Source organism: Squalius cephalus (assembly GCF_949319135.1).
Source record: "Squalius cephalus genome assembly, chromosome: 8".
In the NCBI taxonomy this organism is placed as follows: Eukaryota; Metazoa; Chordata; class Actinopteri; order Cypriniformes; family Leuciscidae; genus Squalius; species Squalius cephalus.
The window spans coordinates 35,917,401-35,936,675 of NC_137129.1; the positions used below are offsets into that span (position 1 = coordinate 35,917,401).

Sequence of the window (19,275 nt, forward strand, 5' to 3'; positions counted from 1 at the left end):
CTATTTGAGGGGACAGCCATTTGTAGTGGTGTCCAAAACCATAGTGGACATTATCGAGTGCACTCATTCAAACCCACAATGCACCGCAATAAGTGTAAAACCGATGTACGCTCAATAGCTAGAGAAGACCCATAATGCACTGTGACGGTTGCGCTAAATGAATTCCCGCGTCCCTCCAGAAGATGGCGCCCGCAGCTGAATCATCCATTTTTTCCATTTTTCCAAAATTAAAATTGTTTAAAAGATTTATACATGCTAGTTTCCATGACAGAGTACAAGGAAAATCTTTTCATCGTACTCCTGGAGCTGCCAGTTTGCTAAGTTTCAAATAATTATTATTAAACGGCAAAACAAACTATGCAAAAGCGGCAGCCCTTCTGGTGCACTCAGTGTTCACTCACTCTTTTTCATTCACTCCTTCAAGTGGACTATTTTAGTTGAGTAATGTAGGGAATAGTGACTGAGGGTATAGGGGCGATTTCGAACACATAACAACTATACCTTCTTATTTTCATTGACTAAGTAGTGATGCTACAGAAATCATACAAAAAATGTCATTTATTTACTCTCATGTCGTCCAAACTTTTGCACTATATTCCTAGTCTTACGAAGCTATAATATACCTTTGTCTGTGGAACAGACCAAAATTTTAGTCTCTATTTTCAGAAAATTGGCTGTAGCTCTCAAATCTTTTGTGTGCATTTAAATATAGTCAATTAGCATGCGTTGTGCAAGGTTTAATGTCATCAGTCACAACATGTCAGTATGAATATGTAAACCTCCAACTGAGATTTTCTACAGGAGAGATTTCTGTTTGTCACACAAAGCCTTCATGACTTTAGAAAACTTGGAATATGTTGTACTTTTAAGGTTTTTTATTTATTTTATTTTTTTTTAGTTTGGTATTACCTGTGCCACCATCTCTTGTTGTGTTTGACAGAAGGAAGAAAGTTTTTGTATGAAGTCTCTTGTGCTCACTTTTGATCAATTAAATGGGACCAAATGTGTGTACCATCTGTCTTTTGTGATCTAGGCATTTCTGTCACATATAGGTTGTATTTGAAGTGAGTTACAAACCTAGACCGCATTCAAACGTGCCTAAGATGCCCAAAAATACTGTCAGGGAGGCAGCTCACTAGGTTTTGAAATACAGCCATATATTCTTGGAGATCAAGGCTTTGTTGCAACACTCGCATTAGCAGAGGTGTTGCGGTGTGGATCCATGTGTTTGAGTAAGATCCATGTTTGGGTGTCCTTATTGATCCATTTGTTTTTTAAATGCACTGTTCTCTGGCTGCTCTGCCTGGGTAAGTGTATTAAAGTGAGTTAGAGAAAGAGAGACAGAGGTTGGTCATCAGCCAATGCAGGTTTGTACTACAGAAGTGTCCTACTTTATGCATGATTTGACAAAAGGTGTCACATGGGAGTATATTTTTGCAGCCATGTAATTGTGCACGTGTATGTGTGCGCATGTGTTCAACAGAGAATATCAGTGAGCCGTCTGACGCCTATACTGCTGTGTGTCTGTGATTCAGCACTTCTCACAAACCTCCATCCACACATATACGCATCCTGGCAAAGACCGTCCCTGGGGACATCTCCCAAGGACCCCCTCCCTGTTTGTTCAGAGGTGCGTAATATGGATCCTGCCAGAACAGTAGACGCAGCACGGAGGCCAGATCCTCACATGAAAGTAATATAATGAGCAGGGAAGTAGGGGTTTTCACAGGATTGTAAATTCAACACAAACTTTCCTATATAGCATTTTGTAATAAACACTTTCAATGTAAATTGTAAGTGGCTATAAAATAGGATTCATTTTACATGTGATGTTTTATTTCTTGAAACAGGACTATCCTATCATAATCTTTCCTCTTGAATCTTAATGCACACATGACTGGCGCGGTATCAGACATGAACTGTACATGATGTTAACAAAATTAATTTTAACTCCGAGATAATGCTACTTATGATAATGCCACCTTTGGTGTTCTGTAAGGTAGGCACAAGTTTCTTGTGTTCATTTTTATTTCCTGTCGCAGTGCAGGCTCTTTTATTGTATATGCCAGTGTAAACAACGGCTCAATAACTCTTGTATTTAAAGGGCCCATTGCATTATGATTGCAAGCAGTATTGATAATGTCAAAAATGTGATGTGCATTCAAATGTCCCGGTGTGTATGATGTTTAAACAAGTGTTTTTCTCACCGATACGCTTGTTGTGCTTCGTGGAGTTTTGACATGTTTTATAGACTCAATAGACTTTTATAGACCCTCCCTCCCCCCCTTTTTTTTCAGTGTTAAGTGTCCAAATACCTATTAGGACCACAATATGGGAGAAAAATCACATAAAAGACTGAGAATGTAGGAAAGTGTTTTATAAATGCAGTAATATTGTGAAATAGATTTACAATTTAAATATTTAAAGAGTCATGACAACCAACTTGAACGGTTGGATATAATGCTACACAGAGAGTCAGTAAAGTTAGTAAGTCATTCTGTCATGTTTAAGTCACTTATGATGTTTGTCTTGTTAACTATATTGTTAAAACTGAGTTTTAAATATTTTATTATATCCACATGTACTTTTATTGTGCCTTACTGTAATCACTGAAATACTATCTAAAGGATTTGTATTGAAACCAGAATGGGCTTTGTTGTGTTTTCAACAAATTGCGTTGCATGAGTTTGTAAAGTGACAAGAGGATTGGGAAACATTCTTTTAATTCTGTCCTGATATTTCATTTAGAATTGATTAAAACGACTAGAGTGGCCTTTTGTTTAACCAATGTCAGTGTTTAAATGGATTGAAGTGACCTGACAGTTTGTGCATCATATGTCTGACTGATGGACAGCAAAACTAATTACATCATGGCAGTAAGTCTAATAATGGATGCTCAGTCACTGGCCCTTCGAGACTCCTTCCACGAGATATTTCACTGCAAGAGTTCTGATTGCAGAGATTAAAGTTTCCATCGCTACGACAGATTTCTATCAATTGGATTGCAGAGAGGCTACTGTATGTATGAGATCAGGTCAGAAATGAATGGGCTTGGGGCAAAAATGCCACGAAAATGCTCCCCAAATTCAAGATACAAGATGTTTGATTATTTGTATGACAAGTATTTAAATAAAGGAATATGCCATAGCCTAAAAAAAAGTTTTCAGTCAGAAGGTTTTTTTTTTTTTTGCTTTAATCCATCCGCTTGCATAATCTTGCAGCAAAAGTCTGACCTATGATCAGTCATGATTAACCCCTCAAGATAGAAATCAGTGCATTGAGGATGTTGAAGGCCACTGTCAGTATTCACTCACTATGTTCTACAATCTATCATGATGGCTTTTTGCTATACATTTATTGTGCACCATTGCTGAAATCTCCACAACAGCTACAGTGACAGCATCAAATTCAAGACACTGTTTCAGTCTTTGCACTTTGCAACCAGACACCACAAGCCATGATCAAACTACACAGCCCATCTCTACATTGTCATTCAGCAGGATTCAATCAATCATTCTTCTATTTTCAAGGAACATAACCTACCTAAACTGTAAAGTAGTAGTTTGAGCTCCCCATCCTCCCTCTATTTCTTTTTTTTTTTTTTTCCTCAGGGATATCTGGTGATTTTGGAAAGGAAAAAATGGTTGTGGCTCACGTACAAAATCGCAATGAGGCAATATGCTCTCACTCAAGAGTAATAAAACAGCATTGTTCTGATGTACTCATTCCGAGTAATGATCTTCTTCATTATAACTTTGTAGTCAACAAATGGCTTTATGTGAGATAGTAAAAATACAGAAGCATATCTTGCATTAATATTATTCAATACACAAGGCTAAAAATAAAAATATAAAATTTTAAATATATATATAAAAAAAATTATTAAACTTATCAAAACAATATCAAAATAAAAGGCATTTATTAAAAAAAAAAAAAAAACATTTTTGAAGCAAAACTAGTTTTATTTTAAATGATAAAACCAGTTATATTGTTTGAAATCATGGGGTTTTCCTACTGGGCATGTTTGCTGCGGTCTGAATCCGATTGTGATTGTTCCGTCATCACAAACATGGGTCGATACATTGTGTTATTAATTTGGTGCTCAACCGAGCTCAGACCACCTTCTCGGGTTCAGTACCACGATGCACTCCTGGACAAATTTCCATGCAAGCTGTGCCCTGTTTCGAATTAAACTACCAGTGTAAAAGCCCACTAAGACCCAAGGTGTTTAAAATTTGTTATTGGATATATATACTTACCTTTTAGTATGTTTAGAATTTTTTTTTTTTTTACTTAAATTGTCCTGAATACTTTTAGATGCATTATGCAGCTAAATTGTTTGCATAAACATACATATTTAAAAAAAAAAATCACAAATCTCTATTGCAACCTAAAATTCAAGGCAAAAAGGATTGATTTAAGGTCATTTCAAATAGCAACATTGTCTTTAAGCTTTAGAAGAGATTCACTGTCACATCAAAGACTTACTTAGGCAGTAAATCTGATGTATGTCTATTGTAAAGACTGAACCAGGTTGGCCATACGTCTGTATCACTTGTTCTGACTAAGCAGTGTGCTGTATGAGTCATTTGCCTCCTTGGCTTAAGGCATTAGCTAATTAGTCAGATCAAATGTTGTGCTGCATGGGTGGAATGAATAATATGCAGAACCCTTTGCCCTTACAGGACTGAGTTTAGTAGCCCTATTTTAAGACATAAAACATCTTGGGGTCATTTGTGTCAGCCAGGAGGATCAAATTAGCATAAATTAGTTCAGTGAAAAATGTCTCTGGTAAGTGATAATGTTATCGTTAAAGTCAACATGCAACTGCATTTGCAACCCATTTTATTTGCAACACAGTAAAACTTATTAATAAAGTCAATAAGGTCAGTTTTGATTTCATGTTGACTGTAATGATTCTGAGCAGACCTGAATGTATCTGGTACTATAGATGTCTGAACTGACCTCATCTTTCTGTGCAGACTGAGCATAGCAAAAAAAAAAAAAAAAGCTTTTCTGAAATTTATCGCCAGCATCACAGGTTAAAATGAATTTGAGGCTTTGTGCTGCCACTGCAGCATTTTGAAACTTTCAGTATTTTTTTTCTGCTACGCATTTTTAATGCAGGTTTTGCTTTGGCTGTTGAAATATCATCTTCATAAAATTCATGCTACAAGTGTAGTGTTGAGAAGATAATAACAAAAATTCGTTCTCCCTGGTGTGTGTTAGTCAGTGCATGTTAGAAGAGATGTTTTATGCCACATCTTTAGTGCTAGCATCTGACATTTAGAGTAAAAGCCTCAGGGACACATGCATTGATCAGTATATTAACCCTATTTAACCTCTTTGCTGAAGGCACGTGCAGGTGGTTGCTCAAAGTTGTCGGCTGTCTCTTTCTTATTCCTCTAATGGTCAAACGTAACAGGCAATTAGGAACACTGGTGTATATCAGGTGCGGCACCACTCGTTGCTACTGGAGACAGGATGACTGCGAGTTAGCATGAAAAAGTCAGTCATTTACTCGGTTTAAAAATCGAATGAGCTACTGTTTTGTTGGTAAGCAGCATTTTAAGGCTTAATACTGTGCAAAGGCTGTTCCAAAAAAGATGGCAATAGTTTGGCCATTTTAAACGGCAATTTTTAACCACAAGTTTTTAGTATTGAATGAATTCATTTTAAATTAATGAAAACATGAAATGAATGAAAATATTTTAAATTACATTTATGCATGTTTTTAGCGGATCTATCTATCTATCTATCTATCTATCTATCTATCTATCTATCTATCTATCTATCTAACTCACTGGCCACTTTATTAGGTACACCTGATCAACTTCTCCTTAAAGGTGCAATATGTAAGATTGTATCAAAATATCCAAAAACCACTAGCACAGTGTTATATATTTCTTTCATTTGTGTGCTTACATTATCCTAAATGTTTCCAAGAATTTGTAAATTTAGAGAAATTCACAATTTTAAAGTGTCACTTGTCGCCTGTCAATGACGTAATATCCGCGTTTTCCCTGGTTTGCCCTTAGACTGCCATAGTAACCAGGGTTTTTCCTGCATAGAGAATTATGAGGCGGCCGCCTCCGTCAAATTTCGTGCCGCCTCCGGCTCTCAACAAAACTTGGTGAGGATGATTCTGTTTTATTTTATTTAATGTAAGTGGCGATTGATAGCCTATAATTGATAATAATATAGGCCTATCTAATGTACTGACGGTAACAAAGTTGCGCTGTTGAGGCTCGCGCAGTTATTTATAACATATAGTTAAGAAACAATATATAGCCTAGGCTACACACGACCAGAGAGCTGTTTTCCTGAATGCCATCAAGATTGAAACCGAGACTGGTTTCGTAACAGTTCAATAAACAAATAGTTAAAATTAAGTCACTTACATTTTAGACGCAATGACTGTTTTTGTTCTGTTTAAGCAGCGAAAATAGTTCCAAACAAAGATCACTGCAGAACCACCGCGCATCTCACAGCAACACTCAGCCGTGTTTCATTACTGAATGATTCAGCGTTTTGAACGAATCCGTTGAGTCAAAGATTCAATGACCCATTCATAAACTGCCTCATTCTGAATAAATCAGCCGTTTGAACGAATCGTTTGAATGAATGACTCAATGACTCGCTCATTAAGACGGTCGCCTGCCGCCTCCTACTGGCGGTTTAGTTTCAAAGTATCATTCTTTTCAACATTCCTTATTTGTATATTCAAAAATATTTAAAATAATCTCATTTAATACAGTTATAATTTTTCAATGTAAATTATTTAATTTGATTGGTAACAGCCTAGTGTCTTATTTTAATTGAATATATTGATCAAATTTAAGAATTTGAAATGAAAGATGGAGCATACATTTAATAAAATTAGGGGGAAAATGCCCTTAATAAAAGGTACAAAAAATGTAAAAAAAAAAAAGTAAAAAAAATGTAAAAAAAGGAAATGTAATTTTGCCAAAAGAAGAACTTTTATTTTAAATAAATGTTCATTTTTTTAAATCAGCCTACTTCAGTGTGATATGTTACCATACCATCACGCTTAACACTGAGCATTTGAATAATTGTAATGTGATGATCAGATGCAGATATCTAAATCAAAGAATATGGGCGGTTTTCGGGTGGATTATTTATTTTTAACAGTGGTTTCGGGTGACTCAAAGTGCACCAGATTAATGAATTTATCTTTAAAATGTACAAAATTTTCTTCCGGGGGGGCATGTCCCCGGACCCCCCTAGAGGTACCAGGGTACACCCACAAAAATAATGTGGGAAACACATTAGGCTATATGATGATCTAGAATACTAATTTCATTACCTTATTATTCAAATTGATTATTAGGATTTTACCACCTCCACCTCATTTTTAGCCAGGAAAAACCCTGGTAACCATTGGCGACAGACGTCGACAACTGTGTTATGTCTAGCGGCACGTTGTTGTTGTTGTTTCGTTCAAACATTATGGACCATGGCAAGCAGACTTTGGGACAAAAGGAGAAATAAAACGAGGATCAATATCGGCGTGGCGTTTTCGAGATGCCAAGAGCTCCACGTCCACGACTAACTTCGACCTGACAGAGACACCTCTCTTGCATGTACTTTATTAGACAGGTGAGCAAATGTACATAAAATGAATCAGTGTTATATAGCTCAACATGATGAAGTGTTAGAATATGATCAGTATGTTATTCTAATGTTGATCTAGCTTACTGCTAGTCTCATACAGCCAACAAACTAACACATAGAATAACTTTCAACACACTCAAATGCAGTTTACTGTGATACTGTAGACCAAGTGAAACAGCGCTGCGTTACCTCACAATTTTAATTTGTTACATAAACTGACCAGTTTGAGTATTAATTCAGCACTTGGGGGTAGTTAGGTAGAATGAAATGTCCTCATTCCTTTAATATCCACGAGACTCGAGTGTGGCGCTGATATCTGTCTCTCATTAGCAATCGTGACCTGCTTCATACCACAGTCATGTTAAAAAACATGAATGTATTCCCTCATCCATACACATTATTTCCCATAAACATTATCAGATCCATCGGCATGACGACAAGTTCCATGATTCCGCTTATTCACTGTGTCATCAATCTACACCTTTGTTATTGTAAGAGGTTAGCGACCCCTGGCAGCGGGAAAAAAATGTATATTGTAGCTTTAATGCAAATTGTTAAAAAAAAATTTATGATCTCGATTTCAGCTGCGACATTCAGATGGTAGGGTCAGAATTATGTGTAAACAGCAAAAAAGCATGGATCCATCCTGCCTTGTATCAACGGTTTAGATCACTCTGGGCCCTTAGTACCAATTGAGCATCATTTTAATGCCACAGCCTATAATTATTGTTGCTGACCATGTCAATCCATATTTATGACCACAGTGTATCCATATTCAGATGGCTACTTCCAGCAGGATAACGCGCCATGTCACAAAGCTCAGATAATTTCAAACTGGTTTCTTGAACATGACAATGAGTTCACTATACTCAAATGGCCTCCACAGTCACCAGATCTCAATCCAACAGAGCAGCTTTAGGATGAGGTGGTACGGAAGATTCGCATCCGACAAATCTGCAGCAACTGTGTGATGCTCATGCCAAAATGTACCAAAATCTCTGAGGAATGTTTCCAGCACCTTCCAAAAACTTTGCCACAAAGAATTCAGTTCTGAGGGCAAAAGGGGGTCCAACCCGGTAGCAAGATGAACCCAATAAAGTGGGCCTGGGGGTGTGTGTGTATGTGCTGTTAGACATGGAGGCAACAGCAATATGTTGAAAGACACAGATGTTGAGTGAATAATTGAATGTATTATTAATGATAATCACAACAATAAACAATTCATCCGCTAATATAGTTTATTATGCTATCTACAGAAAGTTGCCAATCAAACATTATTCTATGAAACTGATGTGTTCAGTTGATTGACTGTATGACGGCTTCAACTGGGCTCATCAAATCAGATTTTAGAATCGAAACGGTCCGTTTTATAATTTGCAATTAGCTACAAAGCCTTCATCACAGCAGAGAGTAATAAAGGCATAGTCAATTATACAGCTTTGCCTCTGGAGTACACGCAAAGCGATTTTCTGAAGAGCAAAAAACATTTAGATAAGTATGGTATGATAGGGAGAAGGGTTTGACTCCAGGCGTATAGAAGCTTGTCAGCGCCACTGTCAAAGTGACAAGTGAAAATAGCTGTGCAGGACAGAGCTAGATACAGTGCAGACAATTTTCAAAAGAACTGCACTGATTGCCTGGCAGTTTAGTGCTTATTGGTGCAGTGCTCAGAAAATCAGAGTAGACGCACAAAATGCTCCAATCTTCAATGCATTATTTATTTAGAACACCTACCGCTGATATGCACTTGAAAATGTTCAGTTTTTGAAAAGGCAGACACTGAAAACTCAATCCAATAGCACAACAAGCAAATCTAAATACTAACCAGAGGGTTTGTTTAGCATTAAGATTTTAGACTGTAGCCAGCCAAGAGGTGAGTGACATAAGGCACACAGACACAGGCGGCTCACTAAGGCAAAAGTTATCAGCAGGCAACATCGGATCTCGACGCCACCTGCTCCCAAGAAGCGGTAGGAAACCGTATCGACAGCGTCTCGGCTGGCCTGTGTGACCTCCTCCTGTCACTGCCTCCCCCCCTCCCCAGAGCACCCTTTTCACACCTTTAACACCATTCTAAGAGACAGAGAGACAGGAGACAACTGGGGAACGGCACAGGTGAGAGGATTGAGAGGCTGATGTTAATCAGTCTGGCAGGAGTTTTGGTCCAAAAGAGTCTGTACAGATGTAAATCACAACAGGGATGGATTTAGCAAGGTGCTAGGGTGGGTTATGCCACCACAAATTTCCCCTCACATGCTTGCAGCATTGACATTTTAAAGCATACTTTAGGTGCAATGTTCAAATTATTATTCTGCTCATTACTGAGTGGATGACAGAGCTTTACAGATGGGTGGTTCCTTTTTTCCGTATCTATCTATCTATCTATCTATCTATCTATCTATCTATCTATCTATCTATCTATCTATCATTAAATGCATTAAAACTGAATTTAAAATAAATGTATATAGTACCAAATAAAAGTATTAAAATCTTTTTAAAGAGCTTTAAGAGGTGTTCTTTTTTTTTTTTACTTTTGAACGGTAGTGGGTGTGTGTATATATATATATACACACACACGTTATGTATTGTGTGTGTGTGTATTTCTTAACGTGTAAATATGTGTGAACATACAAAGGTTCAACAACTGAGACATACAGTAAAGTGATCAAACTTTACAGACATTTTACAAATAGAAGTAGAATAATCAGACTCCCTGAACAGAGCGGGGGTCAATATCAAAAGTAATATCACCAGCTGCTATACGTTCTACAGTGCATCTTATCTATGGACTGCAGCAGATTTGCCAGATCTTGCTGTGAGATGTTACTCCACTGTTCTTCCAAGGCACTTGCAATTTCTCGCACGTCTTGGTTACATATGGTTACCCGTGGTTTGGCGCTGCAAGGCGATCAGCTGTCCTTGGGCGTCTTACATAACAGTCATCGCAGTTTATTGCTCTGTCCACATCTGCAGTCCTCATACCTCCCTGCAGCAGGACTATGGCATGTTCCCACAGGTGATCATGGACCCTGGGCATCTTTTTCCTGTTTTTCAGAGTCAGTTGAAAGGTTTCTTTAATGTGATAAGTTATTGGAACTGTGACTTTAATTGTCCACCGTCTGTAAACGGTTACGCTGCGTCCGAAATCGAATACTTCTCTACTATATAGTATGCGAAAAACAGTACGCCAACAGAGTAGTATGTCCAAATTCATAGCATTCGAAAAACAGTAGGTGAAAAGTCCCCGGATGACCTACTACTTCTGGCGAGATTCTGAAGTGCACATACTATAGACACTTTACAATCCCATGAGCCCACGGGAGAGGATATGTGAATGCAGGTGAAGGGCGTAACTGACGCTGGTAGGTCACATGACAATTACAACATAGCTAATGTAGTACGTCCAGATTACATTCAAACTACATAGAAAAACATCAGAATCGAATTCAAATGTAGTACATACTTACATAAGTGCGCGATTTCAGCTTTAGTCTTCAGGACTGTTCCACAGATGCAATAATTGCTTATGGTTCATTGAACAAGCATGAAAAACATTGTTTAAACCCTTTCCAATAAAGATCTATAAAGCTTATTTGGATTTTGCATACTTATCTTTAAAATACAGTATACTGAAAAAAGGGACGTTTCTTTTATGTTGTTGAGTTTAAATATGTTCTTTTGAAAATGTAGTGCTTTTAGTCTCTCTTTAAGAAAAGAAATTAAGAATCAAATGTCTAATGAATGAATTTCTGTTTTGGAACAATTTTAAATTTTTTGGACTTAGTTTAGAGGACAGAGGAGAATTCACAGGAAACAGCGAGGAGAACACAGTGAGGTTCCTAACGATGACAGAAAACGAGAAGAGCATCCTCTCAACAATCAGAGCAGGCCAGATCCGGCCCTGCATAAAGATATTAAATTCCAGTGATTTGAATGAGAGCAGACAAGAGCATAGAAGCAGAAACTATGAGTTGACAAGTTTGTAAAGATAAAAAAAGATACTACTGAAATACTACCGTGGTCTCTCTGTATACTTACAGTTTGAGTACAGAAATGTTTAAGGCTAGTCTCACAGATCACTGACTATGATAACATGCCGCTTTAATAAGATTTTACTGCTTAAAACTCTGAACCTTTACCAATATTTAGAAGGGAAAAAATCCTGAAGTAACCTGAAAAGGAAAAAAGAATGGCATCTGTTGGTTCTACAGCAGAGTCACCTGAGCTCAGCAGGTGCCCTACTGCCCTTTGGAGTTTTTGCTAAAAGGTCCGGGGAAGATTATCCAACCAAACGAGTAAGAATATTAGTATGAATTGAAACCCCTCTTACTGAAACAATTTATTTTCCTTGATGTCAGGAAATGCCCTGAATGTAACAGCAGCATATCAACGTTATTGGTCAATGGTCAATCGATGGAGTTTTTCAAACATGAGTGTGTCCTTCCCTTCCACAGGCAGATGCAACGGTATTACTCAACCAAAGTACAGTACCAGGATGACGGTAGTAGAAGTGTTCAAATTATGAATATACCAAATCCACTGCTTTCCATCCCTAACAAAAATGATAAAAGTTTTAGGTAGATTTCACAGAGCTTGCAATGAAACCACCTCTTGGAAATGTATTTATTTCTTTCCCCTAGCTAGTAATCAGGCTTAATGTCGCCACCTCGGCTTTATGTTTTGTAATCTGGCTTTACGTTTGGAATCCGGCTTTGTTACCTGGGACCCGCTGATACATGTGTAATCCACAATCATGTCGCTTATCTACTGTAGCCGTCGTAATCTTGAATCCTACACCTGAAGTCTTGGCAGTGTGACTGCTAAGAGTTAGTGCTTCTGTATCGTGCTATCATTACCATCTGCTTCTATCGACTTCAGGAAGATGAGCCATCACACGAGATCGGCCATGTGGTGTGGCTGTAAGCCATACTTTAAAGAGTTGATATGGAGGGGGTGTTTATAACACATCCTGCTGCAACATAAAACCCATTGATTGATTTCCCACCAACACACACAACAATTCAAGTAAACAAAAATCTCCAGATCTGATAAATTATTGATGATTATGATTATTATTATTTATTATTAAAGGGATAGTTCACCCAAAAATTAAATTCTATCTTCATTTACTCGCTTTGTTGTTTCGGACCCCACTGACTTTCATTGTATGGACAAAAAACTTTTGTGCCCCACAGAAGAAAGAAAATATGACATGGGTGTGAGTAAACAAAGACAAAATTATAAATTTTTTGCTGAACTATACTATTAATGTAATGTAGATATTATATGTGCTTATTACATGGCTTGGTTGAATTCTAATGTAGAATGCGGTCTGTTATTTCTTGATAACAGACCGCTGCTAAGTATAACACACCGTTGCCATGAAAAACAGAGCGTTGCTATGGACGCAGGATTCTAACCGTAGAGACGGAACGGAATTTTCTTTAGCGGAAGCAATACAATCGTTTTTAAATCAATAAACTCATTTTTAAATCAATATTTTGTGTCAAATTATTGATTTATTTGTTAGGTAGCCATGTAATAAGCGGGATCAACCCCTTCAGGCTGATTCAAGACCCTCAGCCTGTCGGGGTTGTATTCGCTATAACAACCGCCTCGCTCTACATTATCCCTTACTTATTTTACACCCCCCCCCCCCCACCCCGCAGTATTTGTGCGTTCCTATCTAAAACAAAGCATGTGGCTAGCAACATCAATGCCTTGGGTTCAATTCCCGGGGAACTGATAAAATGCATGGTTTGAGTGCAGTGTAAGTCAATTTGGATAAAAGTGTCTGCCAAATTCATGAATGTAATTACATTTTATCTGTTTTCTCTCCCGATTAATGTACTGTCTCACTCTGTTAATGGTCATATATTTGCCTAACTTCAGGTTCAACAACATTAATTGCAAGCAGAGTCGATTGCAGTTGTAAAAATTGCCTGTTTCAATAACGGGAAGAGAAAGGGAAACAATCTTTATCTATTTTGTATTTTACGGATGACTTGTGCACCAAAGCTTGAATTTAAAGGACATTTGTGTTTCATAATTGCAGCAACAATGATTAAATGCGCAGCTGACATTTTGCAGCAATATTTGACTGTTTTGGCAAATTGAATCCTCACAGGAAGCAAAGGCAGGACATTATTGCTAGGTGGGAGGTTGAATGCTTTTCTTTCTTGTCTCCTCTGCTAAATTTAGTCTCATCAGCATCCTCATGACTTTGCTCAAATGAGGGAGGCTGCTCATTTAAAAACTTGAAACGGGGGCTCCCACTACGAATTTTTAATCATCTATCCACCTTAGGGATTATTAATTGTTTGGGTGGAGAAGCTCGCTGGAGGAGCACTTTCTAGAAATAAAGGAGCAAAATAACAAGTTGGACATGCTTTAATGCTATCCATAAATGCTTTCAGCACTATCAGAGATGAGCTACATTGTCTAATCATGTCATCATTTATGATAGTGGGGTTGAAACATCCCATTATTTTCCTGAGGGAAAGTTAATTAAAAGAAAAGGATGTCCTTGGCACCCCGGTGGTTGTCGTTCCCAGAACCACTAATTGCCTCTGAATGTAAATATTTAATGTTGAGCAGCCCATAAAATGGTATGACAACAACAACGTTGAACACAGCATCATGGCCTCAAGTGCCTCATGATGTCTGTTCTTTGTCTTCACAAATCCTTGAATACTCTTGTGCAATGTTCCTCTTGCCCTCCTGCTCACCCTATTCTTCCGCATTTTCTGTACATTTCTTTACATCACAATGCACTGGGTCAGCTGGCCAATCAGAGCACTCTGAGCTTTTTGGAGGGAGGGACTTTGTAGAAATCAGCATGTTTCAGACAGACTGGGAATAGTGGAGCTGTACAGTACAGTATGTGAAAAAAATAAAATGACACATTAAAGTATGTTAAGCTATTCTATTAACTTTTAAAATAGCACCATATGACTATTATGATTTTGAGATTCACTTATGAGGTGTGGGGACGTGAAAAACATGAATAAATAATGGTGGAAATTATGTACGAAAATTTGTTTTACTTAGGCTTCATGAATTTTTGGAGCGGTGATTTATGTGTTTTGAGAGAACATGGTTTCATTTTAGATCACATTGTTTGTGTCTCTTGATTGGAAAAGTCATTTTATAGGTATTTACTAGTGGTTTCAATAGAAACATGGCAGAGATGGTCTAACTGTACACATAGAAATGGGAGAAATTGTAATGCTTAATATAGCGGCTATAGTTAAACTTGAATTGAATTTAAGAAGCACAATTTACAACACTAGATTTTATTCTGGATTTATAAAATATTTTAACTGAAGCACAAATTTGACAAACAGTCACATATAGATTTCTAGTAGAAGCTGTTGGTGCTGTACTTTAATGTAAGAAATTGTAATGTTTTTAAAATAAGTCTTTTTATTTATTAAATAATATGGCCGCAGAGTGAACCGACTTGTTTTAAAGGGACTTTGATTGCACACATTATATTATTTTGAGCAATCTTAAAATGTACAATAATAAACAGGCATCAGCATTTTATTGTACATTTAAAAGCACTTTATTTTCACCTCTGTTCCTTCCTGTATTCTGCAGGTTATATATTTATCTAGGATAAATTGAGTTGAAAATACCAGTGCTTGCTTGCACCTTATTATTTTATGGGTTTGCTGTTGAAGATGCATTTAGTTTTGAAATGCCATTACATTTTTTAATTTGTCAGAGCTCTGCCGCAGTAGGTAGGGCACAGTTTGGATGCAGTTTAGAAGCCGATCTGCTTCACGTCTTGCTTCTAGTTAAAAGGCCAGAGCTCATCTGTAGAATTAAGATAATACAAGATAAAAACGGCCAGTCTCTGCAACAGAGGACAGTTAGTTAGCTGCATGCGCCCAGTGTTTATTTTTAGCTTCCCTCATAATAGGCAAAGCATCTGGAGGGGGTTTGTTTGCAGGAAAGTGCATGGCACGAGTAGCCTTGGGCCGACAATTTGTGAAGGTGACAAGGAAAAGGTCTGGAGAGAAACAGTGGTTGAGAGTGAAGTAGTACGGTGAACTCACTATCGTTTTGAGTTGGGACAGATGATGCCTCCTTTCACAACCAGAGATGATGGTCACGAGCACAAGCCTGAGGCACTGACTAAATAAGACTCACTGAAACATGAGCAGGGTCTAAATCTACCTGTTGAGGTCACTGACAAACTTATTCTTTGACTTATTCCTATTTGTTTCATGATGTCTCTTCTTGATCAGATGCTCTATTTATTTAATTTTCACTGAAATCTTTACATTAAGACCAAATCAGCATATTGTATCAAAAAAATGTATCATGGTTTCCACAACAATATTAAGCTGTACAATTGTTTTAAACATTGATAACAATAAGAAATGTTTTAATCCAGCTGTTAACTAATGTTAACAAGTACATTTGATTTTAATAATGTAGCCTACTAGTAAATGTTGACATTAACGGCGCATTAAGCTAGGTCAGTCTTCACATTAGAATAATAATGTTTCATATAATCTAGATTTAGATATGGAATAAATAGCATTCAATACAAAATGAATCTGTCTCATCTATTGAAATCAAGTTTTTATGTGATAAAAGATTTGCTTTGTGGTGCATAAGAACCACACCAGGCATTTAGTCATTTTACAAAATAATTGATTGAGGCCAAACATATAAAATAACATTATAAACTGAAAAGCGGGCCTGCCCCCGTTTATCATGTCACTTCACCACGTGACAGCAGCAAGCAGGCCCCTGACTGGTTAACGAGGCGCGAACATACGCCAAAGTTTTTTACATTTTTAAACCTGTGCGTCAGACACAAATTCGCTTCAAATGCGTTAATGCACAAAAAGCACCAAATAAAATCGCTCACGCGTATCACGGCAGACGCTCAATACGCCTCTTTCGCGCAAATGAGGCGAAATCGCGTCTATCGCGCCGCAGGACCTCCAGACGCGCGTCAACGCGTCTTTACATTGACTTGACATGGAAATTACTCGCTCTAGTCGCTCAATTTGAATGCAGCATCAGACTTTTTTTTACCTCACCCCTACACGCCATCCACCCTCTGTTCAGATGACACTGTGAGTTTCTCTTTTTCTGTCACGCGTCCAAACATCCCAAGCTGTTCATCCCAGTTACCCCTTCATCCTGATAGTGTTTTAATGTTTATTCTGCTGCTGTGTAATGCACTGTTATACACACACACACCTCACCCATCACAAAAACAGCAAAATATATCCCGTCTGTGGCTAAATGAGAGGATTATCCCTTCATTATAGTATCTGAGGCAGCAGAGATGCCATGCCACAGCTGCCTCTGAGGCAAACAAACCTTTTTATTTGCCTCAACCTCACAGGATGAGCCGCACTAATGTCCCAAACACAGAGACGCATTATGCCAGAGTGACAGGCATATTAGGAACACTGTTTTACCTTTTTTTTTTTCCATCTTCTTCTTCTAACAGCCTGTGGAGAAGGATCATAGCCAGTTGGCATAGAGTGGCTATTCCAAAGTAAATCCGAATGAAACCGCAGGACAGCGTTTGCGGTGTAATGTGAGAATTAGGATATTGGATTTGACAGCATGGGAGCAGTGTCTGGCTGGAATATTTTCTGTGGTTTAGTCAAAAACTGTCTTCTTCAATACCTGACAATGTTTGTAGTTTTATTTTGTTTGTCTCTCTTGGTACTTAAGACTCCCAAAAGCCTTAAAAGCATGGTCTTAAGTGCTATCTTTGCCTTCGATCAAAAGCTCAGCAAGGTCAGAGCCTTTCATTCTTCTTAATTTTCAAAAAAGCATCTAGAGGCGGCACTAAAGCGACTTTCTTTAAGGTCAATAATATAGATGTATGGAATAGCTTATGCTGTCACACACCCATTTAAGAACGGGATTTGTTTCTAGGCATTCGCGCACTGTACCAGATGGGTTACTGAAGTAAAAATGTAATTCAAATGACATGGAGATTTAATATGAGCTATAAGGTTATTAAAAAATGATAAATGCTTTAATAGCAAGCGTGTTTAATGGCAGAATTGAAGCTTATGTCTACACTACAAAAAATGCTATAATAAGATCCACCAATCACAGACGCTGCTGCTACCATGGAAATGTGAACGGGGCTGTGTTTTTACAGGTTAGTTAATATACACACATATACCATTATGTAATTAAATGCCATTGTATAGTTGAAATTAGGGTTAAGTGCTTTTTAATGTGCTTCTAAACGGATGTTTAAACTATGTTTAAAGTCCTGCATACACAGCTGTATTGATATTCTGTACAACAGCTTGTGTGATAGTGCATAATTTAAAAAAAAAAAGGAAACCGACTTCTGGAACCCAGGCCACAGAGAGACCTGTAAAGGTTAACCGGTTGTGAATGCTCATGCATCAGTCATAGGATGTGTTAAACGCATTATATATTGTTATTAGAGAGAGAAAGCAGAAGTCCATTGATTAAGCAAGCCTGCAGGCGGTTACATTGACTGTTAAATTCAATGCTGGCGTACAGGAAAGCTAACAGTTAAATAACTGAAACAGCCAAGCTTGAATTTCTGCCCATTCAGCATGCTGTCACCTTATGTGGTGTTTACTTGTGTGTGTTAATACTTTCTTTTTCTCCCTACTCTCTCCCCTCTCACCATCTCTCTCAGTTTACTTTCATCTTTCTCTCCACGCTATTTCTGCTTTCTCTCGCATGCCATCTCATCCCAGCTGTCTTTCTTCTGTCCTCTCCTCCCTTTTTGGTTCGCTCACTTCATTTTGGTTCCATTCAGACTTCAATTTGAATGCATTCAAAGGGCCTTATTGGCAGGAAAGATAAACATTTACTTCACAGAGCTGGGGAAGGCCAATACAAATCAAGCTGTTGACAAACTCAAACACAGGCAGTCCAGGATTGACGGCGGCTTTAGGGATGAGGCTCTTGATCTTTAGCTTGACTTGTGTCTCTGTTTTGTGCGGCCCATGCACACACACATACACACAACAGACCGGAGTCTTTTCAGCTCTATTATGCTGCATTCGTCAAGCGTTCAATCTTTCTCGCTCTCTTCTTTGTCTCCCAAAGCCATTTCTGAGTCTGTTTCTTCTGGCTGCATTCAATTCTCTCTGCTTCTCTGTATTATGTTGTGGGTTTTCTTGTGGTGAATTGTTTTATATTGCCGCATGCGGCATGTCCAGAGGTTGCGCTACAAATAATCATTATACGTCATTTTGACAGACTGGGTAGTAAAATTTATGTCATGGTCTATTTTTGTACATTTTTGATTCCCCTGGTAATTCATTTATTGTTCCATTTGTGTACATGCCCATTTTTCCACACATTCACCTCTTCTGGGATTGCTTTATCTGCGAGTTGCACATGTGAAGTAACCCATCACACGTTATGCTATTCATGTGCTATAGCGGCAATAATTCAGGCTTATATCAGTCCTGTTCAGCCCTATAGTGACATGAACACATTTCATTTGAAACGTCTGTTCATTTGTATGCTTGCATAAGTCTAAACTTTCCTCCTTGCCTTAAAAGTTTTGGAAAACCACCCAGAAGCTCATGTTATCGTTTAGTAAACTATATAATATCCCAGAATTACTATGTGAATCAATGTTTCTATTTTATGTGT

General features: G+C 37.8%; 1 protein-coding gene across 2 annotated transcripts in view; it reads left to right on the plus strand.

The window, feature by feature from the left end:
- Nucleotides 1-19,275, plus strand: part of LOC307162901 (glutamate receptor ionotropic, kainate 5) — a 91,436-nt gene that overhangs the window by 21,709 nt on the left and 50,452 nt on the right. The gene's annotated exons all lie outside the window — the stretch shown is intronic.